The following is a 15,188-nucleotide window of genomic DNA, read 5'->3' on the forward strand; positions in this document are numbered from 1 at the left end:
CAAGTGTGGTGGAGGATCGGCAGAACTTTGAGGCTGTTTTTCCTCCAAAGGCTCTGGGAATCTTGTTAAGATATATGGAACCATTGGCTCCATTAAGATTAATCTCCATTAATGAGATTTCAAATGTCAGTTGTGGTTGGATCTCCCAGCAGGACAGTGATCCAAAACGTGTCCAAAAACCATGTAAAAAAACAATCAATCACTGAAAAGGACATGTCAGTCCAGACGTGAGGATCTACCACCCTTGAGGATCTGGAGAGCTTCAGACTGCATCGTTAAGCATTACAGATAAGACTCATTGCTGTTAAGCTCGCAAATAGAGGTTGCACAAACTAGGCAGTGTCGCCAATCATTTTGACACATGGCTTTGTTAAACAAAATATTCTTTGATAAGGTTTTTTTTTTTTCTTAAACTAAATTTACTTCAGTTAAAGGTTAGAATTGCCCCTATATGTTTTAATGTGAGATTAGGCTAATTAACCACAAAGACAATTCCTCATGATCTTTTTAACCTATCTTTATCGAGTGGCCCAGTAATTATTATGCTGACACATACACACTCTTAATATTCTACAAGTGAAAGCGAAAGCCTGCTCTACTGGTGGAGTCAAGAAAATGAACCTAAATATCTAGAGAAAGAGGAACCGACACACCACACACATCCTCAAACCCTGATAAAGCTTTAATACTTCAGCACAGTCAGTGATGTGTATGGAATAAGCTCTGTTGGTTGTATTTGCTGCCTCATTGCTCTACTCTGAATGGATAGAGAGAGAAATGAGAGAGGTAAAGAGAGCCGTGGGATGAACAGAGTCTTACCACTTAAGTATCTATTCAAATTCTATATAACCATTTCTCTGCTTGTCGAGGCTTTGTGGTAATAGATTTAGACTTAAATGTTTATCCTAGCTGTTTTGCATGTCAGATATAACCATAGGGCATTTGGTTTTCCAGACCAAGATTAATTGATCTAGTCATATTCACCCCAATGCTTCTCAGGTCAAGAGACATTCACACTACATTAGAAATTCAGTTAGAGGTTTGACAAGATCTATTCGAGCTGCATATAACCATTTTATTGAAGCTTTGTGGTAACAGATTACTTCTATTTATAACCTGACGTTTTAATGTCAAATGCTAACAATAGGGCATTGGGGAATTGCTCTTGATTGAAAATGCAAAAGGGTTATTTCAGAATTAGACCGGCAAGCCAGCGTGGAAAACCAGTCTAGACTGAATAATTGACCTATTCATGCGCCACCATTTTTTTGTAGCAAGCGTTGGACAATCTTTACAGAACGTTGTCGAAAAATTCCATTCAACATAAACTGTAGTTGTTCTTCTCACAATACCAACGGGCTATATTCATTTTAAATTATACTTATTAGCTTGTAAAAAGTCACAAGGTTAAAATAAATCAGTTATTGTTAAAATGGAAGCTAATGTTAACGTGGTTAGCATGGTAGCACTGTCGTTTCAAACCTGGCTCGGTTAGATTAGATATTTGAGCAGTTGAGCAGAGAGAAATGCTGACAAGAACTTAGTAAGCTAGCATTAGTTAGCATATTGTTTACGTGTGGCCATCTGCTTAGCCACAGCTCCAGACTCTCAGGTGCTACAATATTAACACGACTGAGATAAAATGTCATATTTAGCATAAAAGCTTTCTCCAGTTTGTTTTTTACGACTAGCTTGAAAGCTTGGTTATCTCAGTATAGCCAAAAAATGAGTAGAAGTGTAGGGAATTAAGATGAAATGCCTAGATTTTAAAAATAGCTATTCGCTAAAAGTTAGCTATTTGCAATTTTTAGCAATGAAAGAAAGTGACTGGATTTGCAGAGAAGATACTCTTCATGGGGTCTGTGTAACTCCCAGTCTGAAAAACGAGTACCACTCCAGTCCTGCCTCCAAAAGCGTAGTCAAACTTTGTACTGCACCACTTTCCTGGAAATTTAACATTATTTATCACGACTAAACAATGTTTGATACAATTTTTTTTAAGATTAAATGGGTTTTTTTTACCTTTTGTAAAGATGGTCCAACCTGGCAACGGTTGCTATGAAAGGACACATTTGTGGGCAGAGCAAGGATAGGTCAACTGAATGGCCAGAGAGAAAAAGGAGAAAAACAAACAGCATAAAGAGAGCCCCATCTTTCACCCCGTATCAGATGAACATCCTCCATGACCGTCGACAAGCACTGAATCTACCCAACAAAAACGTTCTATTTTCCCAAGCCATTCTGGGGCTTGTGGGTTGAAAATGAGTGGCTCAGCTTCTAAACTAAAAATGGTGTTTAATCTCTGATCTGTGTCACTGAGCTTAGCCACACAATCGCGGCAAGAATAACTCCAAACCGCTCCAAAACACGTCCAAATGAAAAAGCGTTGGAAATGAAAGATGTGCGCTTTTTTTCTGTGTTTATGGGCTATGAAAATACACAGGTTGGAAAACGACAAACAGGAAATGGGTGTTACCCGGGCCTGCCACAGAGAAAAGGAATGGAGCCCACAACTGGTTAGCTGATCCAAGAACAGCTGCTTCCATGAGAATCCCAACAGCAAGCACAGCTCAACAGAAATGGCCCACTGAATGGAAATCAGCTACCGTGGGGAACTCTGCTGACGTATGCATTGTCTTAAAATGTGCATTTCTGACTATTGTACAATAAAACTACCGAGGGGAACCCTCGGAGCCAGATTTAAGGCCTTTAGAATGATCACAGAAGTGTGGAGTTTAGACATTTCTGGCCTGAACCGAAAACCTAGCTCTAATAGTCAGTGCAAAACTGGTTTTAGACGACTAGGAAAAAAAATACCAGCAAATGTATTGTTAATAAAAAACAGCTATTTGCTACAACTTACACTGATGAGCCAAAACCATTGTGGCCACTCACAGATGAAGTGAATAACACTGATTATCTTGTAACAGCGGTGCATGTCAAGGTCTGGGATATATTAGACAGTAAGTAAACAGTTGGTTCTCATAGTCTAATTGTCTCGTAGTAAATGGGCAGGCGTGAAGACCTGAGTGACTGTGACAAGGGCCAAATTGTTATGGCCAGACGACTATATCAGAGTATCACCAAAATTACAAAGCTTGTAAGGTGCTTCTGGTCAGGTACCTACTGACAAAGGTCAGGGAAGGGGCAAACCACGAACCAGCAACAGGGTTTTGGGCTCCCAAGTCTTATCATTGTGTGAGGGCAATGAGGCCTCTCCCATTTGGTCTGGACCAACTGAAAGGCTACTGTGCCACAGAAATATTTAATGATGGTTATAGGAGGAATGTGCCACAACACAAATCATCGCATCCAGCTGCAAATGGGGCTGCATGGCCGCAGACCACCGAGAGTGCCAATGCTAACCCCAGTTCACTGCCGAAAGAGCTTACAACGGGCATGTGAGTGTCGGAACTGGAAAGGAACCGGCCTGTTCTTTTACATCATGTGGATGGGTACGTGTGCACTGTTTACCTGGGGAAGTGATAGCATCTGAGAAGAAGCCAAGCCAGTAGAGGGAGTGTCATGCTACGGGCAACGCCCTGTAGGGAAACTCTGGGTCCGAAAATTCATGTGGATGTCAGGTTGACACGTGCCACCTACCTAAACACTGTTACAGTGTTTTACATGACTACAATTACGCCTTATTATCACTTATGATGTGACAATATGGCATCTGAAACGTTCTGAGACTCGCTGGAGGATCTTAAGAAACGACAGTCCAAATGGGTTATGACTGTTGTACGTTTTTTGAGAATCCAACCCTTGGTTAGTAATTAATATGTTATTACAAACAGACAAAGAAAACATGCTCATTTTAAAAAAACCTGGTAAGCCCAGTTGTAAAGTACAAAGCCTTGTCAGCAGACAGTCCCTTGATGCTGCCAAAGAGTGGGCTAATCTTCACACTGAGCGACAGTCTGCACATTCTTATCAATTAGGCCTACTGAAAGCAATCAGAAACAGGATGGAGCAAAGGTACAGTGAGGCAGACGGCTTGCCTTTAAACAGGAATTGAGGTTCTATGGGCTAATCCCCATCTATAGGCATAGATAACTTTGGTCTGGGGCTGGAATGTCTCAGTTTAAGCAATAGTCTGCACCCCAGTCGGCTCCACTGTAGAAGCTTCCAGAAGAATGCACAAGCTGGCCTTGTTGGCCTGGCTCTAGACCTTCAGGAAACACGTTTAAGATCATATATTCTCCTATTCATTGCTTTTTTGGACACAATGCATGAGCAATTTCCAGCTGGGACAAAGATAAGACAAAGTCATCTGAAATTCAATCCAATATATCTGGGATGAAAACAGAATAGCCTAATTCATCATTAAAGACACAGAATCCTTCTCTGAATCTTGCAGAAAACAACTGATGTATTAAAATGTTACTCACAATAACACTGGTGCTCAGTGAAGTTCTATGAACTGGCAAGTCTAAATTTACAGCTGGAATTACTTTATTGTGAGTACCAGAAAATGCAACTAACTTCTAAGACTGAACTGGAGGTGCAGAAAAATACTCCTGCAGATTTAGAAAAACTAAAAGCATGTCTCCTAAAAAGAATGGATGCTGTAATAAATGCAAATATATATTTAGTTGTTGAGGTTTCTCTGTTTCTATTAAATATGTTTTCTGCTTTTTTTGACACTGAGAAAAGAATAACTTTTAGAATAACTTACACTTATTGGCTGTTTTGAATGGAGATTAAATAAATGAAAGAATCCTTCTCTTAATCATGCAGAAAACTGATAGAAATGTATTAACATGTTGCTGAGAAAAGAAAAAAGAAAATTTGCACTAGTTCTATAGGTTCTATAGCCTCTGACTTTTGCACTGTACTGTATACAGTGGGCCTATAATGAAGATGGACCACATGAAGTGGCCAGTCAGTGGAAGTACATCATAGGTTATTTGTGTTCTTGTTCCTAACTCTATCAAGCAAGAGCAAATTTCTACATTTTGATAAACCAAAATCAAAAATGCTTTAAAGGCCTGGCTAGTTGACAAATTCTTCCATATGGAGTGAATGAAGCCTGTCCATCGTCCAGACAGCTGTTTCCACTTCTCAAGTCTATCCACGTGTGAGCCACACAAACAGTGTTGAAGATTAAAGTCTATATGCAAGCCTAATTATGAATCTGCATCCATACGATCATACATGACTTTGCTCTGCTTCTACAGAAAAGCATATAAACCCCCTTTTCCTGTGCACTCTGAAAAAATAACATGCAAGAGCACATGAATAATAACATTTATATTTCATCCATATTCCATTCATACACTGCCTGTTTGCTGGCTCCCCTATGGGATTTTTAATAATAAATTAATACTAAGCTAAGCTAAACTGGTGCATTTTTGGAACATTTTAGATATGAACATATATTTTACTTTGAATACAGCAGCTGTACAGTGACTCGTTCAGTTAAGAGCTCTGGTAAAGAGCTGCGGCTGCTTTTTTCCATTTGTAACAACTGACTGAAACCTGGACTACAGCTTGTATTCTCAGATGTGTGTAGGACTTCCAGAGGGCCTAGAATGAAATTTTTTTTCCCATGAACTTGGTCACCTTGTCACTAAAATGTGATAGCTTGATTCCACTGTCACTTCGTAATTATTTCGGTGGTTAATCTGATTAACTGGGCCTTCTGTCCAGCTCCTGAAGTGACCAATGGGAGAGCTAAACTTGGCTCACTTCTTCCCCAGATACCATGGCAAAACAAAACAACCTGATCTGAAATTTTTTGAGCATTTCAAGATCTTTTGCCTTTTGTTTCCAACCAAAAATTAACAATGAAAAGTTAAGGTTAACGATAAAGTTAACGATAAGAGTATTACTACAATGATTAAAGATCTTAAATACAACAAGCAGAATTACACAGATGCATTTTTTTTTGTTCCCAGAAATCATTAGGCCTTTTGCAAAGGGCTAGGAGGCCCACGAGGTCCTTCACTGCTTTCTATGAAGGTATGCTTTGCCTAAATAATTTTTTATAGTTAATTTTTTTAAGTTTTGTCCCACTGTTTCTTCAAATTTTCCATTTCTTGCCAAGAAAAATTACAATGCCTAGACAAGTTATACTGAATTATACTGAAAGTTACTGCAAACTGACAAAGAAAACATCGCTTTTTAAAAACATTTTAAAAAGGTGTTAGGTGTTTCTCAAACTTTTGACAGGCAGTGTATATCCAGTTTGCTGTGCATGAAGCATGGCAGACAATAGCACGTGTCAGAGAGGGCATTTAAACTGTCGCTCATACGTGAGTTTAAATGGAGCCCCTCCTATCGGCCCGTGGCCTGGTGTGGTGGGACACACGATAATGTTTTATCTCCCATCCTGCACTGGGGCTTTGCTACACAGGAAGGAAGGCAGCAGCAGAGAGGGCCAACTGGGTCAGGGACAGCCACATGCAGACGCCACGAAGACAAAAAGAGAGAGACAGAGCATGATAGAGTGGATACAGAAAGACAGACAGAAAAAGGAGAGGGGCTGGGGTAATTTCAGTCATCTGTAGAATTACTGTCACTGTGGTCATAAGGAAAAGCATTGAGTACCTGTAAATTTAAGCTTTTCAGAGGAACATTTCTGTGAATAATATCAAATATATTCGACCTTTACCCTAAATGTAGTCGATCAGCAAGATTATATTTAGTGTCTGAAGCTTGCTGGCACTGGAGCTATGCAGGTTATACAGCTAACAAATAGGAGAAGCTATTGTTTACCATTTAGCATCTCCAAAACTACAGGGCTAAATCATCATGCTTTGGCCTCTACCCATATCTAGTTATTAAGTAATGTCAACTACAGCTTCTTATGTGGTTTCTGATGCTGTATAACATACTCTGTGAAAATACCGAAAAGTATCACATAGATAAAAACAGAAGCAGACATCTTCAAGTCTGAACTGTGTCCATTTTCATAGAAAACAGTATGTCATTCAGTGTCAGAAACCACATCAGCAAGTTCACTTGAGATTACTTGAAACGTCATGGGTTTATATGACGATTTGGCTATGTAAGCAATGCTAAATGGTTCACATTAGCTTCTATCATTTTTTATCTACGTTAGCTTTGCAGCTCCAGTGCGAAACTGAAGAAGCACACCTCAGACACCAAACGTGTCTTGGCTGACGGACTACCTTTGAGATAAGCGTAAAATGGTGTAAATTAGATTTTTCACCATTCAATTCTTTTAAGCAGAGACAGGTTTCAGTTTGAGACCAAGAGATACTCTGAGATTGATATAGAGAGACGTGTCAAAACCAGTATAGCAACGGATGGATAACTGAAAGGAAGGAGAGGCAGTGAAAAGCCCTAGAGCTATGTGGACTGTGGACGTTCTCTTTATGCAAAGACTCAGATTAGGAAATAGCACAGAGCAGGGGAGAGAAAAGAAGTAACGATGGACAAAAGGGCCAGTGCCCAGAGACCCCCGAGTGATCCTGAGCCTGATCCCTGAACACAAGAGGGCCGCTTGGCTGGAGAAAAAACACAGGGCTATAGCTAAGAGCAGAGGACCTGACTAGCATGCTAAAGACGAGAGAGAGAGAGAGAGAGAGAGAGAGAGAGAGAGAGAGAGAAAGAGAGAGAGAGAGAGAATGAATGTCCAAAGGCATTCCAAACAAGGAGATCGACGACTAGCTTGATGATGGAAAGGGAGTAAAAAAAGAGAAGCATTTAGCAACTAGCGAATTGTTAGCATTTAGTAAATACAAACTCTTTCTCTCTCTTGATTGACATTGATGATTGGCATGAAAATGTAAAGGGAGAAAACAAAGCAAAGAAGAAACTGCTTTGTTAGCATTTAGCTAATGCATTTTAATATCATGCTCTTATTTCATTTGTACATCCCTCACACAGACTCTTCTCTTAGTCTCTCTCTCTCTCTCTCACTCTCTCTCTCTCTCTCTTTCTCTCTCTGCATCCTTCCAATTTCTCATGCACAGGCCATTTCAGCTGAGTCAGAAGCTATTCACCACTTAAAGCTCTGACGTCCTGTGACAGCTAAAAAGCCTGAAGTCTCCAGCCTGCCAAAGCCCCTCTTATTCATGGCTCCACATTCAGGGCGGGCATCCCCGGCCACAACCACCACCGGCCTCATTATAGGCCTGCAGTGGCCATCTCCTCACAGGGATTTTCCCAACAGTTTGCCCAAAATATTGACCACTCTTAGTCATACAAAAATAAGGATAACTTTTTGTTACAGTCAAAAGTTGAACATGTTTTGTTGATTTTCTCAGTGAAAAGAAGTTAACACATCCTCTACAGAAAACATACTTCTGCACATTTTAATGCACAATGACTGGTAATTTGGCCCCTGTCAACATGGGTTCAAACTTTTATATTCCGCAGAAACATATTTAAATGAATACAAATAAATAGTATATGCACGCTCTAAAAATCCTGCACAGAATTGTGTGGGCGTGTCAGAATGCATAAAGATTGACAGTGGCGTCTCTCTGGCAGCCCAAACAATCCCATTGCCGGTGGCAATGTGTGACACCATTAACAATGCCAAAGATGGCACACGCAGCAGGATCCGTGCACGTTCAGCCCTACACGCTTGATTTTGAATGTCGAGAGTGCCCTGCAGGAAAACAGACCACTTTACTCTTCTCGACTGCTCTGGTGTGTAAAAAGTGCAACATGGAGAACAAGCTGTTTAATACCCAGTTCATTTTAGAGATCTAACTTTGCAGCTAATGTTGGAGGCTGACTTGTAGATCACGGACATAGTGCGTCCAATATTTGATGCTCAGTACTAACATTATATCCGTAACTAGCTAGCTAGCTAACTGGACCAGGCTTCACACGAGCTCCCATTATGTGTTGGCACAGTTACATTTGCAGACACTGTGGAGAAATTTCTTGTGATCCTAATTGTGCGCCACGCCTGGCGGGGATACGTTATGAGCCTTGATGTTGACACTAAGCTAACATGTCGTTTTATTCCTGTAGCTAAGGTGGACCGCTAGCTATCGCACTCTCGTGAATTAAGTTAATTACTTATACTACAATCCTGCAACAGGTGGCTAATGCAAGTAGAAAGCTGCGTCTAGCTTTGTTACAAAAAAACCTGTAATATACCTTCATAACAAGCACCTTTAACACATTTAGAAAAGCTTAAATAACGTACTAGTTGGGAGTTTTGTCTGGGAATCGGAGCAGTGGGAGATCAGTCGCTTAATGTGATGGAGAGGAATTCACTTTGATTGGTACTTTGGCAGATCTATGCCAAATTTAGTCTCACCCAATTAAAAACCAGCAGCATTCCTTCTCTGTCAATTCATAGTAAAAACATAAAAAACTATAGATAATAGAATAAAGTCATGAAAATCAGCAGAAAGGAGCTTTAACAAATTAGGGGGAGCAATAAAACAAAAACTGTGGCCTGTGCAAAAGTTATGGCATACTGTATATTGGATGTTTTTATGTTAAACTCGGCAAATAATTAGAAGTTGTGCACTGAATTGTATCACTTAGAAAATCTACAAAACATGTCATGTGACCGGGCTTATTTATTTTAAGCTGTCTTTAGACTAACACACTGTTTTGATTCACGGAACGCAATAAAAGTCACTTATGGCATTTATGCATGTTGTTATCTGTCACACTAATTTAGTAGAAGCATTTACATCTTATTCTAAAGTTATGTATTAAAAGGTCAAAATATTTATGCTACATACAGTAACCACATATGTTCTAAAGGAATGCTCTTGTATTGTAGGTAATTCTGAACTTGTATGATAATCCATTTTCATTGCAGAAAATAGCATATTAGCAATGATTTAGTAGATATTAGCATAATAAATGTGTCTTTATGAGTAAATAGATCAAGATTTCAAACTAGTATCAGTGCAACACACACTAACACACCACCACATCATCATTACATGTTATACATGTGTTCACTCACCAAGACAAATTCCTTGTATGTGTAACATACTTGGCAAAAGAAAGTGACTCTGATCTGTATGTGACGTCTTACTGCCAAATATGAAGTGGAAAAAACTTCCCAACTATATACGCAACACAAGTTAATATATGTGATGTCTTAGCACCAACATTTCAGAGTTTCAAGTTTACTATGCCAAAATATATATTTACACATGAAGCGGTTTATTCCAAACTCTGTTAGCAATGTAAATTGTTTAAAAAGAATATAATAGTAAATTTGTATTTCTCTAATAAAGGTGGTACTGATTATAATAGTCAGATCTGCCGGCGTCATTAGCCACACTCTGGAAATGTTTTACATACTACTATACATACACCTATACAGAACTAAACTAACTCCATTTCCCTACCTTTCTTCCGAGAAAACGACTGCCCACCTGTCCGGCCGGACACTGCTGGATGATTGTTTGTAGAGCTCTCCGGCTACCCGCTTCAGACCAGTTACCCACAACCCAGTCACCGCCACCTGCCTTGGACTGGCTGCCCACTCTACACTGAAGTCTCCTAACTATTACTACCTCCTAACTACTACTACTACTACTACTATTAATATTAGTAGAATAATAATTTTGTACGTAGTTTGACCAGAGGAGGATGGGTCCCCCCATGTAAGCCTTGGTTCCTCCCAAGGTTTCTTCCTCAGCTCTGAGGGAGTTTTTCCTTGCCACTGTCGCCCCTGGCTTGCTCACCTGGAGGATTTACAGTTCATGTCGAAACTTTGTTCTAAACGGATTTCTGTGAAGCTGCTTTGTGACAACATCAGTTGTAAAAAGCGCTATACAAATAAATTTGATTTGATTTGATTTGATAATATAGCATTACACTCTTAAAATAAAACCACCTTCCTTAAGAAACTTTTCAGTTGAGCGTTCTTTAAAGAACCATTTTTGTAAATGAGATGTCAGAGGGGGAAGAACCTTTTTCAACTTTAAAGAATCTCCACAAAATAGTGATTCTATACCAATTAAAAGTTTTTCCTAAAACCATACACCCATTAAGCAATCTTTTCAGTAACAGTTTCCAGCAGGAACCTTTTATAACAATCTGAAGAATGGTTTCAAAGAGGCCTTCTGAGGGCAAGAAGGACATCATGAAATATTAACATTATTTGTTACTGACGCAATGATTGAGACTGCAGAAAGAGTTTGACCTGTCCAATCCGCCTGGGAATGATGCTCTGAATATGTTTAGCGATAACTCGGTTGTTGCCAAGCCATTGTCAGTCACAAATCATCATGTGTAGGCTGTGAAGGACATATGGAAAAGCTCAGAAATGACAGATGAACAGGAAGGAAGACTTTTTCATCACTGTGGAATGGTACGCATTCAATCCTTGATTAACCCCAAAGACTGATACCTTGCTGTATAATGAAAAGTTCATGTTTAAAGCCTTTATTTTGCATTTGTCTTATATTTTACTTGTCTTTTTTTAGCCTGAGCTCCACTTTTATGGTTGATTGTGTGGTTTTATCTGAAAAAAGCAAAAATTCATGCAAAAATGAATCCATTTTCTAACCTCTCTTTATTCCTTAGAATTACTTAGGCTGTTTTTTACTATGTTTTTCAAGACACAAATAAGTAAATAATGTTCTGATTGGCTGCCTTCTATTGAGCTTCATTCAAAAAGTGGTCTGGGCTGAAATGTGGCACAGAGCGCCACTCCTTTCGGGCGTGTCTATCTTGTGGAATGCTGCAGTGCTACATTTGCATCCCGAGAGCCAGGAACAGCACAACATTTAAAGAGTAACTACACCCACTATTTTCAGTTAACTCCAACCCTGGCTCGACTTGCTCAAAAATGAGAGGGGCACACTAGGGGGGGAACTGCAGTGATGTACGGGTTTGGAGGTGGGCTGGGCTGCTGTGTTTTAGAGCTAGTGTACATTAGCTACCAGAAAATATGGAGAGAGACAGAATCAAACGGCACTTTTACAACTGAGAGGTCTTACGAGGTTGGCGATTTTTCTCTACTACCATCCCCATCTTGGATGGGAGAAGGTGTTTCTGATCAGGCAGTGCATCTTAAGCCTTAACAGTATGAGCCACTGACTCAAGCCATCGAAGAGCTAATGTTGTGCCGGAAAATGATTAGCTAGCAGCAAGTGGGAGAGGCGTCCCAACGGTAGAACAGTCCCTAAACCCGCAACAGCTAGCTAAGTAACTGTCTAAGTTTCATTCAGTTTGACATCAAGGTCGCAGACTGCATTACCGGTCAGCCAGGGTTTGCTGCAGTGACCCTAAATCCTTACGTTCTGCAAGTGGTTCATGGCACTTACCGGTGTTACATCCGATTCAGGTCCCCCTTAAATTCAGGTTCCCCTTTATAAACCGATAGCTCGGGCATGCACACTCACTGAACAGAAATCAACGGCAAGTAACACTGGAACTACGGAAAGCAGGAAAAAAGTCCCAGAAAGGCTGTACAGACGAAAGGTTGACACAGTCAGTAACAATGGCCATTTAACGTTAACCTTTCCTGAACCGTTTCGCTTTCCATAGTTCCACTGTTGCTTGCTGTTGATGTCTGTTCAGTGAGTCGCGCCCGATATTTTGAGTTGTGGAGGGTAACGTGAATTGGTTACAACACCAGCAGCTTTATGGAGACTCACAAAATCCTCACTTAATCAGTCCAACATCTTTTTACAAACTAAGCTTAGATTAATTGAGTTATTTACAGTTAGGTACAGACAGCTGGCATCTCACAGCCTTGTGAGGTGGTGCTGGGGGTATTTAGCTCAGTGTGTGAGTGTGGTTATCTCCTTCTCTAGGCTCCTATGTGTGCCAATAGCAGAGTTGAACCAGAGGGGCGCTGCAGAGGCGGAACTGACCACAATTGAAAGTAATATTTTTCCAGTTTGGAAAGACACACATCATTACACATTTTAAGCAAGGCTGGTGTATATTATTATTACAGAGCAGTGCATTTCAGCTGTCAATGAAAAAAGGGTGTAATTACTCTTTAATCGTTTTCTCAACAGCTTCTACCTAAAATAACTCTATAGTGCGTCTGCAGTAACAACACTCCTTATCACGTCAATGTGAATGACCAACTGCTTAAAGCAGAATGGATGGTCATATGTAAATGTGTTCATGGTGACATCACAAGATCAGAGTTCAAAACATAGTACGGATTTCTAACTTGGACTTTAGACTAAAATCCTTTTGCTCTGAGTGACCTTGTACCTTTATTATGTTTATTTCCATTACAATAGATGACTACACATTCTGTCACTAACAAAACAATTATACCACTACCAAAACTTTGCCAAATGTTTTGGTAATGACAATTTTACCCAGTTTTAAGCATAACTCATAACACTAGCCAGTACATGACTAGCAAACACTGCTTTGAAAAGTTATACACACATAAAATTATCATATTTTTCATTCAACACAAAAATGTTACTTAATTGCAGAAAATATGTGTTTCGGTAGTGATGATTCTTAATGTTACACACTGACTTTGAGACATATTTACTTTAAAACAATGGGATCTAACTGCTCACCATATGGCACGGAGGGACAGGGATGCAGTCTCACTATCTGCCCTAAAACGCAGGGGTATATCTAAAATAAGGCTCCACCTATGGACTAAACTCTTTGCGTTTTGGTAGTGAAAAAAAAATGTGTTTTTTTTTATTAAAAAAATAAAATAAATTGAAATATTTCAACTTCACTCTCAAAGATCTTTAAAAAACATTGCAATAAATGTAATTATTATTTTTTTAAGTTGACATTTAGGGGTTAGGGTTTAGGACAGCCATCTCCTTATAGAAAGTACCCTATAAATGATGATTTTATGTACATTTAGGTTACTGCTATCTCAGTGAATTCAATGGGTTTAAATAGATCATAACATAATCCTTGTAAATATCTAAGACCTGAAAATTTAGTCGCTTTTTTCACTGTGGGACTACAGTTTGAACTAATTCGGTAGGGTGGTCCAGAAAGACTCTATGAACTGTTTACATAATGCATCAAACTCTTTCATTAAAAAATGCAAGGAAGACTCAGATTTTCATGAAATGAGCCATAATATTAGCTATTTGAGCGTGTGCTTTAGTTGAACCCATGATTGAGAGGACTGCTTGACCTCTCCAAGCCTCGCCAGCTGTAGACGGTTATGCACTGTTCCTTCATGAATAAGACTTGCTGTTTTAATTCCTCACTCTCTCTTCCTCTCGCAGTGACAACAGCTGAGGAGCGCCTGCTGCTCTGGCTGTCTCTGTCCCTGTACCTCTCACTCTGTTCCCCTTCTTTTGCTTTCTCTCCTCTTGCACTCATATTCCTTCCTCTCCTCCTGCTTGCATTACAGGCTTATTACTTAGTCATTCAGTTATTAATAAAAATACATATTCAGTAACTACACTTGAAGTAACATGTAGGTTATGTACTTATGAGAGTGAGGAGCTGAAGTGTGGGCCCATGCCTCTACTTGCTCTTTGTCATCTAAATCCAATAGGTATTATGTTTAAGCAGGTTATAGTACAGACCCCTGATTAACCACGCTTGCATACAATGCAAAAGTACGTAAAATAAACTGAGCTAAGTATATTTAGCATAAACACTACGGTGCAAAAGTCAGAGACCACCTTTCATTTATTTTTAATTTCCTGTCAAAACAGCCATTGATTAGTTCTTAAAAGATATTCCTGAGGAGATTAGATATAAAATGATCTCTGTGCACAAGGAAAGGAAAAGTCAAAGGAAAACAAGCTAAAAGGCCTGGTAGACCACCAAAACTGTCACCATCAGCTAAACAGAACTTAATCAAACCTCCACTTTCGCTTCACATTTGAAAAAATCCACAAATATTTCCGTTCATCCTTCCACTGTGAGAAGACAACCCAACGCTTTGGGCCCAAAAGTGTGTGTAGATGTCAAGAAGCCCTTACCGAGAAGATAAAGAAGCTGCCGGTGTTCTCAGAACAATGAACTGTCCACTCCAGAGTTCAGAGCTCAACATTACTGATTCAGGTCCCCCTTAAATTCAGGCTCCCCTTTATAAATCGATAGCTGGGGCATGCACACTCACTGAACAGAAATCAACGGCAAGTAACACCGGAACTACAGAAAGCAGGAAAAAAGTCCCAGAAAGGCTGTACAGACGAAATGTTGACACAGTCAGTAACAATGGTCATTTAATGTTAACCTTTCCTACACTTTGGGCCCAAAAGTGTGTGTAGATGTCAAGAAGCCGTTACTGAGAAGATAAAGAAGCTGCTGGTGTTCTC

General features: G+C 39.7%; 1 long non-coding RNA gene across 1 annotated transcript; it reads left to right on the plus strand.

The window, feature by feature from the left end:
* Nucleotides 1-802: 802 nt before the first annotated feature.
* On the plus strand, nucleotides 803-8,321 carry LOC118815070. Its single transcript, XR_005007777.1, has 3 exons — nucleotides 803-826; nucleotides 5,901-5,964; nucleotides 7,944-8,321. It is a non-coding gene; the product is annotated as an uncharacterized LOC118815070 (long non-coding RNA).
* Nucleotides 8,322-15,188: the final 6,867 nt, after the last annotated feature.

The sequence above is a fragment of the Colossoma macropomum genome, unplaced genomic scaffold (genome assembly GCF_904425465.1).
Source record: "Colossoma macropomum unplaced genomic scaffold, Colossoma_macropomum, whole genome shotgun sequence".
Lineage (NCBI taxonomy): Eukaryota > Metazoa > Chordata > Actinopteri > Characiformes > Serrasalmidae > Colossoma > Colossoma macropomum.